The sequence below is a fragment of the Sapajus apella genome, unplaced genomic scaffold (genome assembly GCF_009761245.1).
Source record: "Sapajus apella isolate SASKATOON/1434 unplaced genomic scaffold, GSC_monkey_1.0 scaffold47, whole genome shotgun sequence".
NCBI classification, from domain to species: domain Eukaryota; kingdom Metazoa; phylum Chordata; class Mammalia; order Primates; family Cebidae; genus Sapajus; species Sapajus apella.
Genome location: NW_022436987.1, coordinates 12927573 through 12941432, shown reverse-complemented (window position 1 = coordinate 12941432; position 13860 = coordinate 12927573). Strand labels below are relative to the sequence as shown.

The 13860-nt window shown below is 45.3% G+C and overlaps 1 protein-coding gene across 4 annotated transcripts in view; it reads left to right on the top strand.

The window, feature by feature from the left end:
- SERGEF (secretion regulating guanine nucleotide exchange factor) overlaps nt 1-13860 on the top strand; it is a 233335-nt gene that overhangs the window by 201905 nt on the left and 17570 nt on the right. The window lies entirely within an intron of this gene.

Here is a 13860-nt window from a genome sequence, read left to right as displayed (position 1 = left end):
TAATTATATGTGCAAAGACCCTTTTTCCATAAAAGGTCACATTCCCAAGTTCTGTGGGTTAAGGCATTGACTGACATCTTTTGGAGGGCCACTGTTCAACCCACTATACAGTCCAAGATTGTAAAGTCTTTGTATATTCACCTTATGAGATAGGTTTTATTATCCTCATTTTTCAGATGAAGACACTAAGGCTCAGAGAAATTAAGTGATTTGCCCAAGGTAATTCAAAAAGGAAGTAGCAGAACCAGTGATTGAAACTGGGCTTTGTCTGACTTTGAAGCACATTCTCTTCCTCCCGTGGCATACTGATCAGAATTTTTTCGAAATCTCTCCTTTGGCTTAATACACAAGTGTCTGGTTGAGGGGGTTGTGGGAAGCCACATGTAATTATTACCAGGCAGTATGAACTTAGTGGGAACTAATTTGGCGGAACTGTTAGAGAATAGAGAGCTGCAGTGAATATGGGCAGGAATTTTGGGAGAGGGAGGACAGTGGGGATGAAGGGTGGTAATGAAGAGAAGGGGCTTGGAGTTCAGGACAAGGAATATCCATCAAATGAAGGAAATAGCACTTAAACGAAAAGCAGGGCCAGGTGCAGTGGCTCATGCCTATAGTCCCAGCACTCTGGGAGGCTGAAGTGGGAGGATCACTTGAGCCCAGGAGCATGAGAGCAGCCTGGGCAACATAGTGAAACCCAGCCTCTACAAAAAGTTTTTTGCACTCCAGCCTGGGCAATAGAGTGAGACCCTATCTCAAAAAAAAAGGGGGGGAAAGTGGGCCATGCTTTGCCATCATAGAGTTTTGCCCAGCACCTCTGGTTCTTTGATGTGTGAGGGGCTCCTATGTTTGCCTACAACTGGGAAGGTCTCTGGCTGGGGTGGGTACAAGCTGGAGGGCCTGAGACTGTAGAGAAGGGCTCTCTGAGTTTCTGTTATTCATTCCTCCTGAGCACTGCCATGAGTGAGCACTGGAAACTCAGAGATGAACTTGTTGTGGTCTTGCACCAGAGGCAGAGTGGCAGAGTAGAAAAAGATCAAGAACCAAATCCCTGCTCTGCCTCTCATTCACCGTAAGACCTCAGATGAGGCACTGTAGCTTTTCGAGCCTCTGTTTTGTTATCTGAAGAATACAGATTTTTTTGAGCTTTGAAGGAGATGAAAATGAAAAGTGACTGGCACACCTCTGGAATATAATAGGGTCAATGAATGTTACTTTCATTTAATCAAAAAACTCACTTGCTGAGCAGAGCAATTGTTTCCATACTGGAGGCTCTGGAGCCTTAGAGTCCACAGAGTCTATAATACATACACCTACATGCAGCATTGTTTTCAAATATATGTAGATGGCATGGTGTTGACTAAAATACAGTTGCATTTATAAGCTTTACTGAATTCATGGTGACTCTTGGTCATTAAGTATTGCTTTGATTGGCATATATGGAGATCCTGAATTTCTCGGATATTAAAAAGGAGTCCTCAGACTCAAGTATGTTGGCAACCTCTGGTATAGCATGGAAGACAGTGGTATAAACTGACAAATAAGATGATGGGTGAACACTGCTATTGCAGAGCTATTGCAGAAGCATAGAGGAAAGCTAGACAGCTGCCTGAAGAAATCTGGGAAGGTGGAGGTGATACTTAGGTTAGGCTTTCAAAGATGAGTAGGAGTTTCCCTCCTTTGGAGAGAGAGCCTTGCAAGTATAGGCAACAGCAGGTTAAAAGTCTAGGTGGCAAGGACTTCAGTTTTGGTGGGAGATGGAGTGGGAGACAGGCCAGAAAAGGAAACAGGAGCAGGGTCAGGGCCAGGGCTTGAATGCCATGTATAAAGTTTAAGGTCCCCTTAGGCAGGGGAAATCAGGGCAGAGTTTAGAGAGAGGAGTAATAGTGTCTGACCTTTTAGAAAGATCACTGCCTTTGCAGCATGGAGAGCAGAGCTAGAGAGACCTGTGGAAAGGAGGCGTTGTGGAGGAGGAGTGTGGGACTCACAGCAAAGCACTAAAGCACAAAGTCTCAGGTGCTGTACAGTCTCTCAGTTCCTCAATTTTCTTATCTGTATGATGGATATAATAATGTATCTATCTCATGGGATTTTTGTGGAATATAAATGAGATACATATGTATGGAGCCTGGCACACCATAGGTACTTAGTAGATGTTTTCTGTAAAATTTCATACTTCATTTTTTTCTTTTAGCCACCCTAAAAGGAAAGATGTATTTGCTTGCTTTTTTGTTTTACCGATTAGCAAATAGAAACTCTTTGAGATTAAGAAACTTGCTTAAATCCCCCCGGGTAATGTGGCTTGGAGGTCTGAGTTCCTCTGAGCCTTTGCCCTTTCCACTGGGAGGATGCTTCCTGTGTCTCAATCACGATTACAAGTAGGTTCACTTATTTCTGGGGCAGAGCGGACATCCAGAAAACCATAACTGTATAGTGTCCATGCACTCTAACAAAAAAGTGTGCATGTGGTCACAGAAGGCTGGCTCTCCCAATCCTCAAGTCTGTCCATTTTAGGGAAAGATGGGATTATACATACAGTGCTTTGAAACCTCACTCATCCAAAGTCACTTGCTGGAAGAGCCTTCCTGATGGCTGAGGGCATCCATTTCTGGTTCTGTGGCCTTTCAACCAACCAAGGACAAATGAAGTTAGGTGGTCTCCCGGAGCTTAACCTGGAGTGGTTATAACATCATCTTTGCCAAGGAGAGTTTGAGAAAGGGTGCGACCTTTGAGCTGAATACCTGAATTGCCTCTTTCTAGCTATGTGATCTTAGCTGAGTGCTCAAACCTCAGTTTCCTTAACCAAACAGCATTAGTAATACTAACCTTGAGAGTTGTTATTTGGATTAAATGACATAGAACCAGACTGTCTCGGTTTGAATTCCAGCTGTATCACTTACTAGCTATGTTATATTGATCAAATAATTTAATCTTTTTATGTCTTGGCTTTTTTGTCTGTAAAATGGGTGTAATCGTAGATCTTAATTCAAAGGGTTGTGGTGAGTAATAATGAGTTAATACGTAGAAAGTGCTTAGAGTAGTAGCATCTAATACATTGTAAGTTCTCAGTAAGTGTGAGTTACTATTGTTGTCATTATCACTAGCTTTTTCCTCTCATAGACCCAAGCAGCTGTGTAAACATGCAGGCAACTCTTTTTGATACAGTAACATCAGCAGCAGAGGAAAGGAGAGATCCCTGGTCTTTAGGCAGATACAGAGATAATGTGCCTGTCTGGACAGGGATCTAGGGCAAGTAGCACTCTTCCTGGTCCTTGAAGGACCCTTTGGTATATTACATGTAAGACTGCTTCTTATGGAGAGGGTTGAGATATCATCTGAAGGTGAAGTCATTTGTCTGTCACCACATTCCAGCCCGTTGCCTGAAGAGGAAACAGCACTCTCAGACCAGAACCCAGAAACGAAGGGGTTGGCTCAGACCAGAGCCAGAGCTGATTCCAGATCTTGTCTCAGGCCACAAGTGAGACAGGCTCTGCAGGACAGATTTCCCAACCAGGATACCAAGACAATGATCCCCTTAGCACTTTGGCGTGGCTGACCAGGCCTGAGCTGACAGGAGCCAGTGGTGTCAGGGGCATGCTTACCTTTCCATTTACCTATGTGCCAAACATCAGCAATTTTTATGTGAGCTTTAACACATTGGGCAATACTGTTCTGGGAGGCCATGCCTTTGAGACAATAAGCAAGATAGTGACCAAGTGGAAACTGCTGGAAGTTCAAATGGCGGGAAGCTTAGCAAAGGCAGCTGCAGATGTATGTTCCAGCCCTTTGGAGGGAAGAGTTATTAAAGAGTAACAAACCTCATTTTGGCAGCCCTGCTTGCTTGTGGATGTGTTTGGATTGCTGTGATTATTTCCTTTTCGGTGCCCCCTAGCATTTAGTAAACTTCCTTCTGCAAATACTGCCCTGTCTCAGCTGCACTAATGAGAACTGAGGAAAGAGGGTTTCATCCATCCTTAGGCTACAGTTATTATTCAGAAAAACAATACTTCCCCTTTCCCAGGAGACACCATGGTGCTGAGAGACTTTTGGATCAGGAAAGGGGAGCTGGAAGAGGCAGAATGAGGACTCCTTGCTCATTCGCCCTTCCTGAGTGCAGCCCCTTTAGGGCTCATTATTTGAGCAGAGTGCAGTCTTCCCACTTTGTAGCAGTAGCCCAATGGAAACAATCTATAGCCTGGATTTGTCTTAAGGAGGAAGACCACTCATTAACTAGCAAAAATATTATCTTCCCCTAGTACTTAAAGGTCAGTGCTTTGGTTTTGGGGTTTTGTTTGTTTGTTCGTTTGTTTCTTTGTTTCTTTTTTTTTGAGATGGAGTCTCACTCTGTCATCTGGGCTAGAGAGCAGTGGCACAATCTTGGCTCACTGCAACCTCCGCCTCCTGGGTTCATACGATTCTCCTTCCTCAGCCTCCGGAGTAACTTGGACTACAGGCATGGCCACCATGCCCCACTAATTTTTCTTTTCTTTTCTCTTTTTTTAGTAGAGACAGGGTTTCACCATGTTGGCCAGTCTGGTCTGGAACTCCTGACCTCAGGTGATCTGCCTGCCTTAGACTCCCAAAGTGCTGGGATTACAGGTGTGAGCCACCAAGCCCAGCTGGGTCAGTTTTTAAAAGTGATGAAACCTCAAAGTATTTATATAGATCAAAACCCTAAGTCCAGAGACAGATCCCAGGTAAGAATATAGATCATAACCTGAAGACTGTATTTTGTATTTTTTGTTTTCTTAAAAGATGGATCCCATTCTGTCACCCAGGCTGGATTGTGGTGGCCTGATGGTAGCTCACTGCAGTCTTACACTCTTGGGCTCAAGGGATCCTACTGCCTCAGCTTCCTGAGTAGCTAAAACTACGGGCATGCACCACCATGCCTGGCTAATTTTTTTTTTTCTTTTTGTAGAGACGAGGTCTCGCTGTGTAACCCAGGCTGGTCTCAAATTCCTGGGCTCAAGCTGTCCTCCCACTTCAGCCTCCCGAAGCACTAGGATTATAGGCCTGAGCGCACCTGGCCATCCCAAAGACTATGTTTTGTAAAAGCAAGTCATCCTGCTTGAATGAACAAAATTACTCATATTCCTAGTTCCCTTTGGTGTTAACTGCATCCCCAAGGAGAAGGAGAACTCAGAGGAATCAGCAACATTATTTGCTTTGGCCAGGAATTCTGTCTAGAGTTCTTCAGAGAAATTCCACTTCCTCATAGACCTATGATGATACATGGGCTTTGGAATCATAGTTAGTGAGCTTTAGTTTCCTTATCTGCAAACAAGCATCGAAATATCAAAACCTACCTTCCAGGGTCAGTTGGAGGATTAAATTAGGTAAAATGAAAGCATCCCATCCTATGTGTATTTGTCAGGGTTCCCCAGAGAAGCAGACCCAATAAGTTAAATCTCTCCCTCTACCTCTATCTCAGAGAAAGAAAGAGAGAGAGAGAGAGAGTGCAATTGATTCGAAGGAATTTGCTCACACAGTAGTGGGGGCTAGCAAATCTAAAATCCATAGGGCAAGCTGCAGAATAAAGATTCAGGTAAGAGTTGAGTTCAAAGGTTAGAAACTCAGGAAAAATTTCTCTGTTGCAGTCTGAAAATAGAATTACTTCTTCTTCAAGAAACTTCAGTCTTTGCTCTTAGAGCCTGTAACTAAATGAGGCAGGCCCACCCACATTATAGAGGGTAATCTGCTTTTCTTAAAGTCAATTGACTGTAATATGTTAGTCACATTTAAAAAAATACCTTTACAGAAACATCTACACTAGTGTTTGATCAAACAACTGGTTTCCATAGTTGACACAAAATTAACCATCATACCATATAAGGGTTAGGATTCTCAGCAAAGACCTTTCCCTCCATCTTCCCTTCCTCCCTCCTTTTTAAAGTAATTGCCAAGGTCTGAAGAGGTTTCACTTAATGCCATCTCTGGCATGTAGGCCTAGAAGCTGTTACAACCTGAGCAGTGTGGTCTGTGTGTCCCTCCTGTCTCTCTCAGATCTGTTTCTGCTGACTTTACATCCCAGGGAAGGAGTGGCCCTACTTCCTGAGTCAAGCCCTAGGGTAGCCTTAGTGGTTTTCCACGGAAGCCTGTGCTCCAGGCCATACCAATTTTCCTCTGTATCCTGTCTAAGTTGTTTTCAATCTGCTTCTCTAATATTTGCAATGTTGCATTCCTTATTTTTGTTTTTGAGGTTTGATCAGAAGACGTGGGCTCTGCCACAACAAGAATATTTTAGCTACCAAGATGACCTTTCTGGCATGGTTTACTTAGCAGTGACTGAGAGACCGTAAGGAAAGCTTTTGTTGGGGAGCAAGAGTTAACTCCCTGCCTAGAATGTTTCAGGTGGCATTCTGCCCGGAAGTAAGAGAGCTGGACTCCATTCCATGGCAGAGATTTATACTCTGCAGGTGATCCAAAATGCTTCTCATTTTAATGGAATGTGGAATTGCTTTTGCCAAAGTTGAAGAATGTCTAGATGGGATCTCTAAGGCAGCATAAGGTTGTGAATAGAGCTCTGGACCAAGAATTAGAAGACTGGAACCCTGCTTTGCCGCTGTCTCCCCATATGATCATGAGCAAGTCACTTTATGAGCTTAGGCCTCAGCTACCTTTTCAAAGATTCTGGAAACAAAACTCCATCTCATCTTTGCACAGACACCACTTGACTGCTTTCAGGGCACTTTCACCGTTCACCATCTCTGGTCCTCACACCAACTTCATGAGGTAGGCAGGATACTGGTATGGAAATCGGTACTTCTGTTTTTCAAGCAAGGCCACTAAAGTTCAAAGAGATTAAATGACTTTCCTAAATTCACAGAGATGGGAAGTGATAAGGCTGGGACTGAATCCAGCTTGTTTAGGGTACCCTTCTGAATACGGTGATGTCCATGGAACTGCAGGGAAAAGCACACAGTGGTGTTGGCAGAAAAGTACTGAACAGATCCGACATCAGAGAGGAGGTGACATTGCCTTCACACTCTCCAAGCACCCAAGGCTTTGGAGGGAAATGATAGTCTGAGTGGATCCCCATAAACCAGAGGAGGTTGTTCTCTAGCTACTCAAATTAATGTGTTTTCTCATGCTGTTGATTCAATTCAGGAAACATTTATTGAGGCTTTATCATATGCCAGGCTCTCTACTGGGGGCAGAATAAGTAAGCAGTATAATGAAAAGTAGACTGGTAAGTTTTGTATTTGAAATGTAAACAGAGGCTTTGGGTTTACAGTCGAAGGTACAATTAAGTTCTCCCGGAGAGATGAGGGCAAATACAGCTGAGCCCTGAAGGATGAAGCAGGATTGAACAGCAGGAGACTGGAGGAAAGTGATCTCTGCCCTCCTCTTCCTGCTTGGCCCCTGTGCCACAGCCACCACTGCTCTGAACTGCCATTCTACACGAACCCAGCAGCAGACAGCCTGTTTGCTGCAGAACCTGCCAGATCTAACCCTGGTGGAGCTTCTACATTGCTTGTCAGACTTGATGCAATGCCCTGAAGCATATACTGCAAAGCAAGAGAAATTCTGCCTGGCAGCTCTTAGAAGAGTATGCAGCAGGAGGGGAGGCCCACGGGCCCTTGGCAGAGAAATGGGCAGGTTGGAAGGAGGTACTTTTCTTAGTGATTGTGCCTACCCCTCCTAAGGGGCTGAGAGGCAGGAGCTGTTGCTTTGCATGTGTGATTTTAGAGTGTTTTGTGTCTTTATTTTAAAACTGGTTTCTCAGTCTCCTGTGCAGTTTTCTGTCAGCTTGTTGCCATGGAGAAGTGGGTTGGGGCTGGAAGCTCTGTCCTTCTCTGTCAGCATTTCTGGACCCACCAGCTGCCTCCTGCCCCTTCTACAGATGGAGGGGGGCAGGACCACATTTGGTGGGCAGACCCTTTCTCTGCAAGCACTGGAACTGCACCTCAGTTCCCTTTGGGATGCTAGTTTCATTTATCTGTGCATTGACTCAACAACTCTACACCGAGTGTCTTTTATGTGCCAGGCATTGTGCTATGCTCTGCAAGTACGGAAATGACTTTGGCTGGTGTCACATACATCTGTGGTGGACCCTGCCAGCCTTTCTGTTACAACATCCCTGTCTGTTACTGTTCCTCAACCTCATTCTTTTCAGAATTTGGACTGAATTTGTTTCTCTTCCAATCTTTATAACTGCTCATTTAGAAGCTCCCTGGAAGTTACCTACTTAGTCTCTCCACTCCTGGATTGTATTTCCTCTTTGCATCCCCAGCTCCCAGCACAGTGCCTGGGGCAAAGGAGGGACTTGAGCAGGAAGTATCTAATGAAATTCTTTGTCAAACCTCTCAGAATGTCTGTCTGTCCTGTCCTTCTTCCTCCATTCTGAGCCTAGAGGCAGCATGTCTGGCAGCACGAGCCAGTGGAAAATGATGGACTTTTAAACTAGATAAATCTGTGCTTGATATGATCTCAAGCAAGTGGCTTCTTAGCTTGGAGCCTTATTTAAACACATCATTTTCTCTAAACCTGCATCACTAGTCTATTAGCAATTGAGTTTTGACAATTTAAAAAACAGTGTAGAAATTCTTGATGGCCGTTTAATCCTACCAACTGCTTTCCTGGCTCTGTCCATGTGGGACCCAGTTGACAAAAGTTGTTCTGCAGAACCCTGGGTTGTGATCAAGAGACATGGAACTGTGTCCTGGCTGTAACCCTAATGTATTATGTGACTTTGATCAAGTCTCTTTCCTTACCAAGACCTCAGTTTCCCTATCTGAAACATTTAGGAATTGGGTTAGGTGATCTAGGAGGGTTCTTTTAATTCCCCAAATCTAAAAATTCAACTTCACAAGAAAAATCTTCTCTCAGCTGCTTCCACTGCCATTACTAGTGTCCCTGGACTGGAGGCTGACCTCAGCATGACCCCTTCTGCCAGCCCCTGGAAGCTGCTCTCCCAAGAGGCTCTGGGCTAGAACTCTGATATTGGATGCAGAAATCTCTTTCGGATGTAAAAGTCTCCTTTGAATGCATCATCTCTGTTCTCACCCCCAGTCCAGTGGCTAGGCTTGGCTTGCATCCCAGAACAGTGGAGAATTGCTGGAAGGAGGTTTTTGGTGGTGGTTTTTTTTTTACTTCACCTGTATCCTGCTTTTCCTCAGGACCTGTTACCTTCCTGAGTCTTTGGCTATTAAGGATTCTATTTCCTGAGCCATCTGTGACCCAGGGCTCTGTGCTAAGCACTGGGAAGGATATAGAGATACAGAAGTCATCGTCCTCACAGACAGTCTCACAATCTGTGACATGGACAGGTGAAGTAAAGAACTACAGTTAATGGGAGGCTCATCAAGGGAATGCTATGGACTTGGGTTCTAGTCATAGCCCTTCTTCTGTCTTCTCCAGGCCCCAGTTTTCTCTTCAGTAGAATTTTGAGCATTGGCCCAGTGTTCTGTAAGTTCCCTTGCTGCTGCGAAATTTCACTGTAGCTCAGTGTAGACATGATTTTTGTACACTTTTTAGAGGAAGGGGGACTTGAGCTGAGTCTTGAAGGCTAGGCTAGGATTTGGACTAGCCCAAGATAAGGGCATTCCTGATGCGGGGGTAGAGGGGTGGCAGCGGGGAGGTGTAAGCACAGATAGATCCTAGAATGTCAAGGGAACCTAGGCAGAGTGTGAGGGTCCTGCTCAGCCAGTAAGAGTTTGACTCAGGTCTTTAGCCCCCAGAAAGCAGGCTGAGGGCAGAGCAATGTAGGAAATCCTCCTCACCAGAGCACAGGGTTTGTGTGGGATACAAGGAGTGAGAGAAACAACAGAGCAGGCAGCTCTTCCCTTCCATCTGAGGGCCCTAATCCCCAGAGGCTCGGGGCCACCCCAGAGGTACCTAAGACCAGAGAAAAAATAAGGCAGGTTAAAACCAGGGCATTCTCCCTAAATGGGGACCCTAGTCTGATGCATATCATGACAGAAGACCTCCACCAAGAAGACACTAGGGTCAAAGCAAGGAGAGGCCACTTCTCTCCAGATCTTTTCCTTCTCACTCCAACCAGCAGGTTCTAGGTTGGTAGGACCAGGGCACAGTGTGGGAGAATAAGTCTTCCTGGGACAGCTGCCTTTGTTTCATGGTTTCATGGTCTGCTCCTCCCCAAATGTTTTCCTGAACTCAGGGTGATGAGGGATATTTTGGTCGTATCTTTGGGATTGGATTCTAGATTCATCTACCAGGACTATGAAGCAAGGAATCACATATCCTAGACCAAGTTGTGACTTCCATCCTCCTAGTCTCCTGACTGAAGCTTTCTGACTCCTCTTGCCCCTCTACATGCACAGCTTCACAGATGCAAGTCCTCTTGGTCCCACCTCCTTGCTTTCTCTCCATCCTGCCCTCTTCTGCGTCCCACTGCCACTGAGGCCACTCAGGCTTTGTTCATCCTCCTCCTCTTAGACTTTGCCTCTACCTCCAACTCATCTCCCTGTAGACTCTCCTTCCCACTCAGTCTGAAGTCTTTAGAAAAGTGCCTGGCATCGTGTGAGTGCATCCTAAATGTGATCTGTCATGATGACAAGAACTATAATGATGACTGTTATTCTGCCAGATTTTACTTCTGAGGCACAGATCTGATTCTGCTACTCTGTTGCCCAAAAGCCTCAGTGGCTTCCAACTGGCTACAAAATAAAGTCCAAAATCTTTAGTCAGGCTCTTTGAGGATTATATTTCTTGAGCCATCTGCGATATGTCCCCTACTTATCATCCCAAATTTATTTTCTTCTACTATGTTTTGCACCACTTCTTCCACCAAGAGGAACTACCACCATTATCTCTGCAAGCCCTCCTTCCCCCAGCGAGGTCTTTGTTCCCCCTGTTCTTTCTACTTAGAATGCTCTTTCTTCCCTCTCCCCTAACTTTTCTTCTTCCTCTAGGAAGTCTCTTCTAATCCCTTAGACTATTTATTCCTTGCTGGCAGGTGCCATGAATGGTTCATTTTGTGTCCCTTATGATATCTACCAAGTAAGACAAAATAGATATTTTATGAATGACTGGAAAGACCTGGGTCAGCCCCCTATTTTCAGGCAAGCTAGAGTTTGAATTAGGGAAGTTGTCTAGACTTGTCCAGTCACACCTCAGTACCTATATATTTCTTTGGAGATATCCAGAAGTTCTCTAGTGAACAGGTATTCAGTTAGCTGGCTTAACATGGTCATGACCTTGTAAAGTGTACACAAGCCAATTGGCTCCTCTTACAGCAAACTGGCAGGAGAGGGTAGAAACGCAGTAGCAACGGAGTTGGTCCCTGCTGGGTTGAGATAGGGATCAGTCATACAAGGTGTAGGGGCGTATATTATCCTGGAAATGTCACTATCCTGAAGGGCCCATTTGTGACTAGGGATCTGACAGTAAGAGTCTTAAAGTAATTGCCACTGGGTAATATGGCTTGGATGTTTGTCTCCTCCAAATCTCATGTTGAAATGTGATTTCCAATGTTGGAGGTGGGGCCTGGTGGCAAGTGATTGGATCGTGGGGGCAGATCCCTCATGAGTGGTTTTGCATCATCTCCTTGGTTATAAGTGAATTCTCTTTCTGAGTTCATGTGTGATTTTGTTCTTTGAAAGAGCGTGGTACTTCCCCCGCCCCTTTTGCTCCTGCTCTCGCCATGCGATGTGCCTGCTCCCCCTTTGCCTTCCACCATGATGAGCCTGCAGAAGTGTGAGCCAATTCAACCCCTTTTATTTATAAATTATCCAGCCTCAGGTGTTTCTTTATAGCAACGCAAGAATGGACTAATACATTGGACATTCACATTCCAAGGGGCTCAAGCCAGGCAGCAGCTTGGAGGACAGATAAGAAGTTCAGGCCCTTAACTTGACATCACTGGGCTGTCAAGATTGCCTAGGCGGAGTGTGAGGGTCCTGCTCAGCCAGTAAGAGTTTGACTCAGGACATTAGCCTCCAGAAACCCTCAGATTAGGGGGCACTAATCTTGTGGCTGTCCATTCTGGGGGGTCAGCAGGGCTATCAAAGGGAAATGGGCTCCCTTCCTGGGTCAGGATTGACTTGGAAATAGGCATGTCCTCAATTTGGAAACACCTTCTTCTGGTCTTCATTTCCCTTAAGTGGGCAGGACTTGGGGAGGCAATGGCTGCCATGTAGCTAGGCTCAGATATGGGTCCTGCCTCCTTTTCTGGTTCACAGTCTGGCTTACCAGGCCCTTGCTTCCATTTCAAAGTCAAGCCATGATCACCCTGTAGGCCACCATTTGGAAAGGCCAATCCCAGGCTGACACTCATTGCCTGTAAATGACGTGGAATTAGGCTAATCAGTGGCTCCTAATTCCCCAACAAATGTGGGTGCTGTGCTAATTGCCAGGGTTTACACCGGCAGATCCCTAGTTGGCGGCATCTAACAAAAGAAGTGGTAATTTGGGGGCTGTAGTTAGGGACAGCCTGCTTCGTTGGCTGAGCCAGCTAAAAACTGCATTACCCCTTGAGTGAGCCACAGTGCAGACAGCCAGGGCCTGGCCTCCTGATCAGCTAAGGGACCAGGTAAGTGGCCCACAAGCATGTCTATAGGAGCTAAACCTTGTGCTCATAGTTTTTTGTCCATGAATGGGGTTGTTGTTGTTGTATGGTTTTTGGTGATTTTTTTTGGGGGGGGGTTCATTGAGGAAGATTCCATGAGCAGCCTGGCATGGCACTGCCAGAGCAGCTCATCAGGGATAAAGCATTCCAAACCTTGGTCTGCTGTTACCATGGCAGCACTGCATGTCCGGACATTCCAGGCAACCTTACTGGCATCTGCTATTGTGAAAGGTTCAGACAGAGAAGGACCACTGCTCTTCTCAATTATAAACAGAGCAAGTTTTGGAGACAGGGGAACCATTCGCCAAGGACCAGGGTCTCAAAGAAAATTATCTTCCATAGAGTTGGGGGCTTCTTGATGAAATAGTATTTGAGTGGTCGTTAAAGCTTTTCTGTTGTGGGAGACATACAACATCGGAAGAGACCTCCTGGAGCAGGGAAGTAAAGGGAGGTGGAGGCAGCATGAGCAAGGGCCTGGCTCAGGGGTGGGGTGATAAATGGAGTGTGTAGATGGGTTACACAGTTGGGTTTGGTGAGAGAACAGATGTTGTTGGAGGTAGGCAGATGTTAGCCATACCTCTCTGAAACTTGCTGGTTTGAGCCCCGTCTCGCAAAAGCCTGACTCTGTCATCACACCACCCAGATTATATCTGATGCTTTCCTCTCCTGAGGAATGGGAAGTGATGGCCACACCTCACTTCAAGTAGGCATTTCTCCCTTTCTCTTTTGGGTCACAGTTGTTGTGATATTTCTTGTGCCCATTAGAATAATAGAACCTCTACATTTCATATGGGAAGATGCTTGCCTAAGGTCACCCGGCAATACAGAGGCTGTGGAACTAGGAGTTACGAATTAGGATCTGGACAGGCTGACATTGGTTTGAGTCCTGGCTCTACCACTTAGTTTTCAGCTGAGCCTGAGCCTCAACTAAACCTCAGCTTCCTCAGGAATGAAATAGTGATCCAGAACATTCCTGCCTTCTTAGCTTATTGTGAGTGTGAAATGAGATAACAGAAATAGTACAGCATAGTTCTTGATATACAGTAAGAGCTCAGGAAATGTTCATTATTAAATGTTAGTTATTTTCCATATACATGGACCATCATATTCGTCTTTGCTCCTTCCTCCTTCTCTTTCCTTGCATACATAAGGTACATTGCATACATAAAGTACACAAACATCACTTTATCTAGAATTGATATTAGAAGGTTGTTTGTTGACTAGTTGGATATGTGAATGATGGGAAGAAGGAACCATCCATGTTCTTGGGCTCTACACTTCTGTCCAGTGTTTTCAGTTTTGGTGCAGTTTGGTCTCCACAGGGTGGGAGC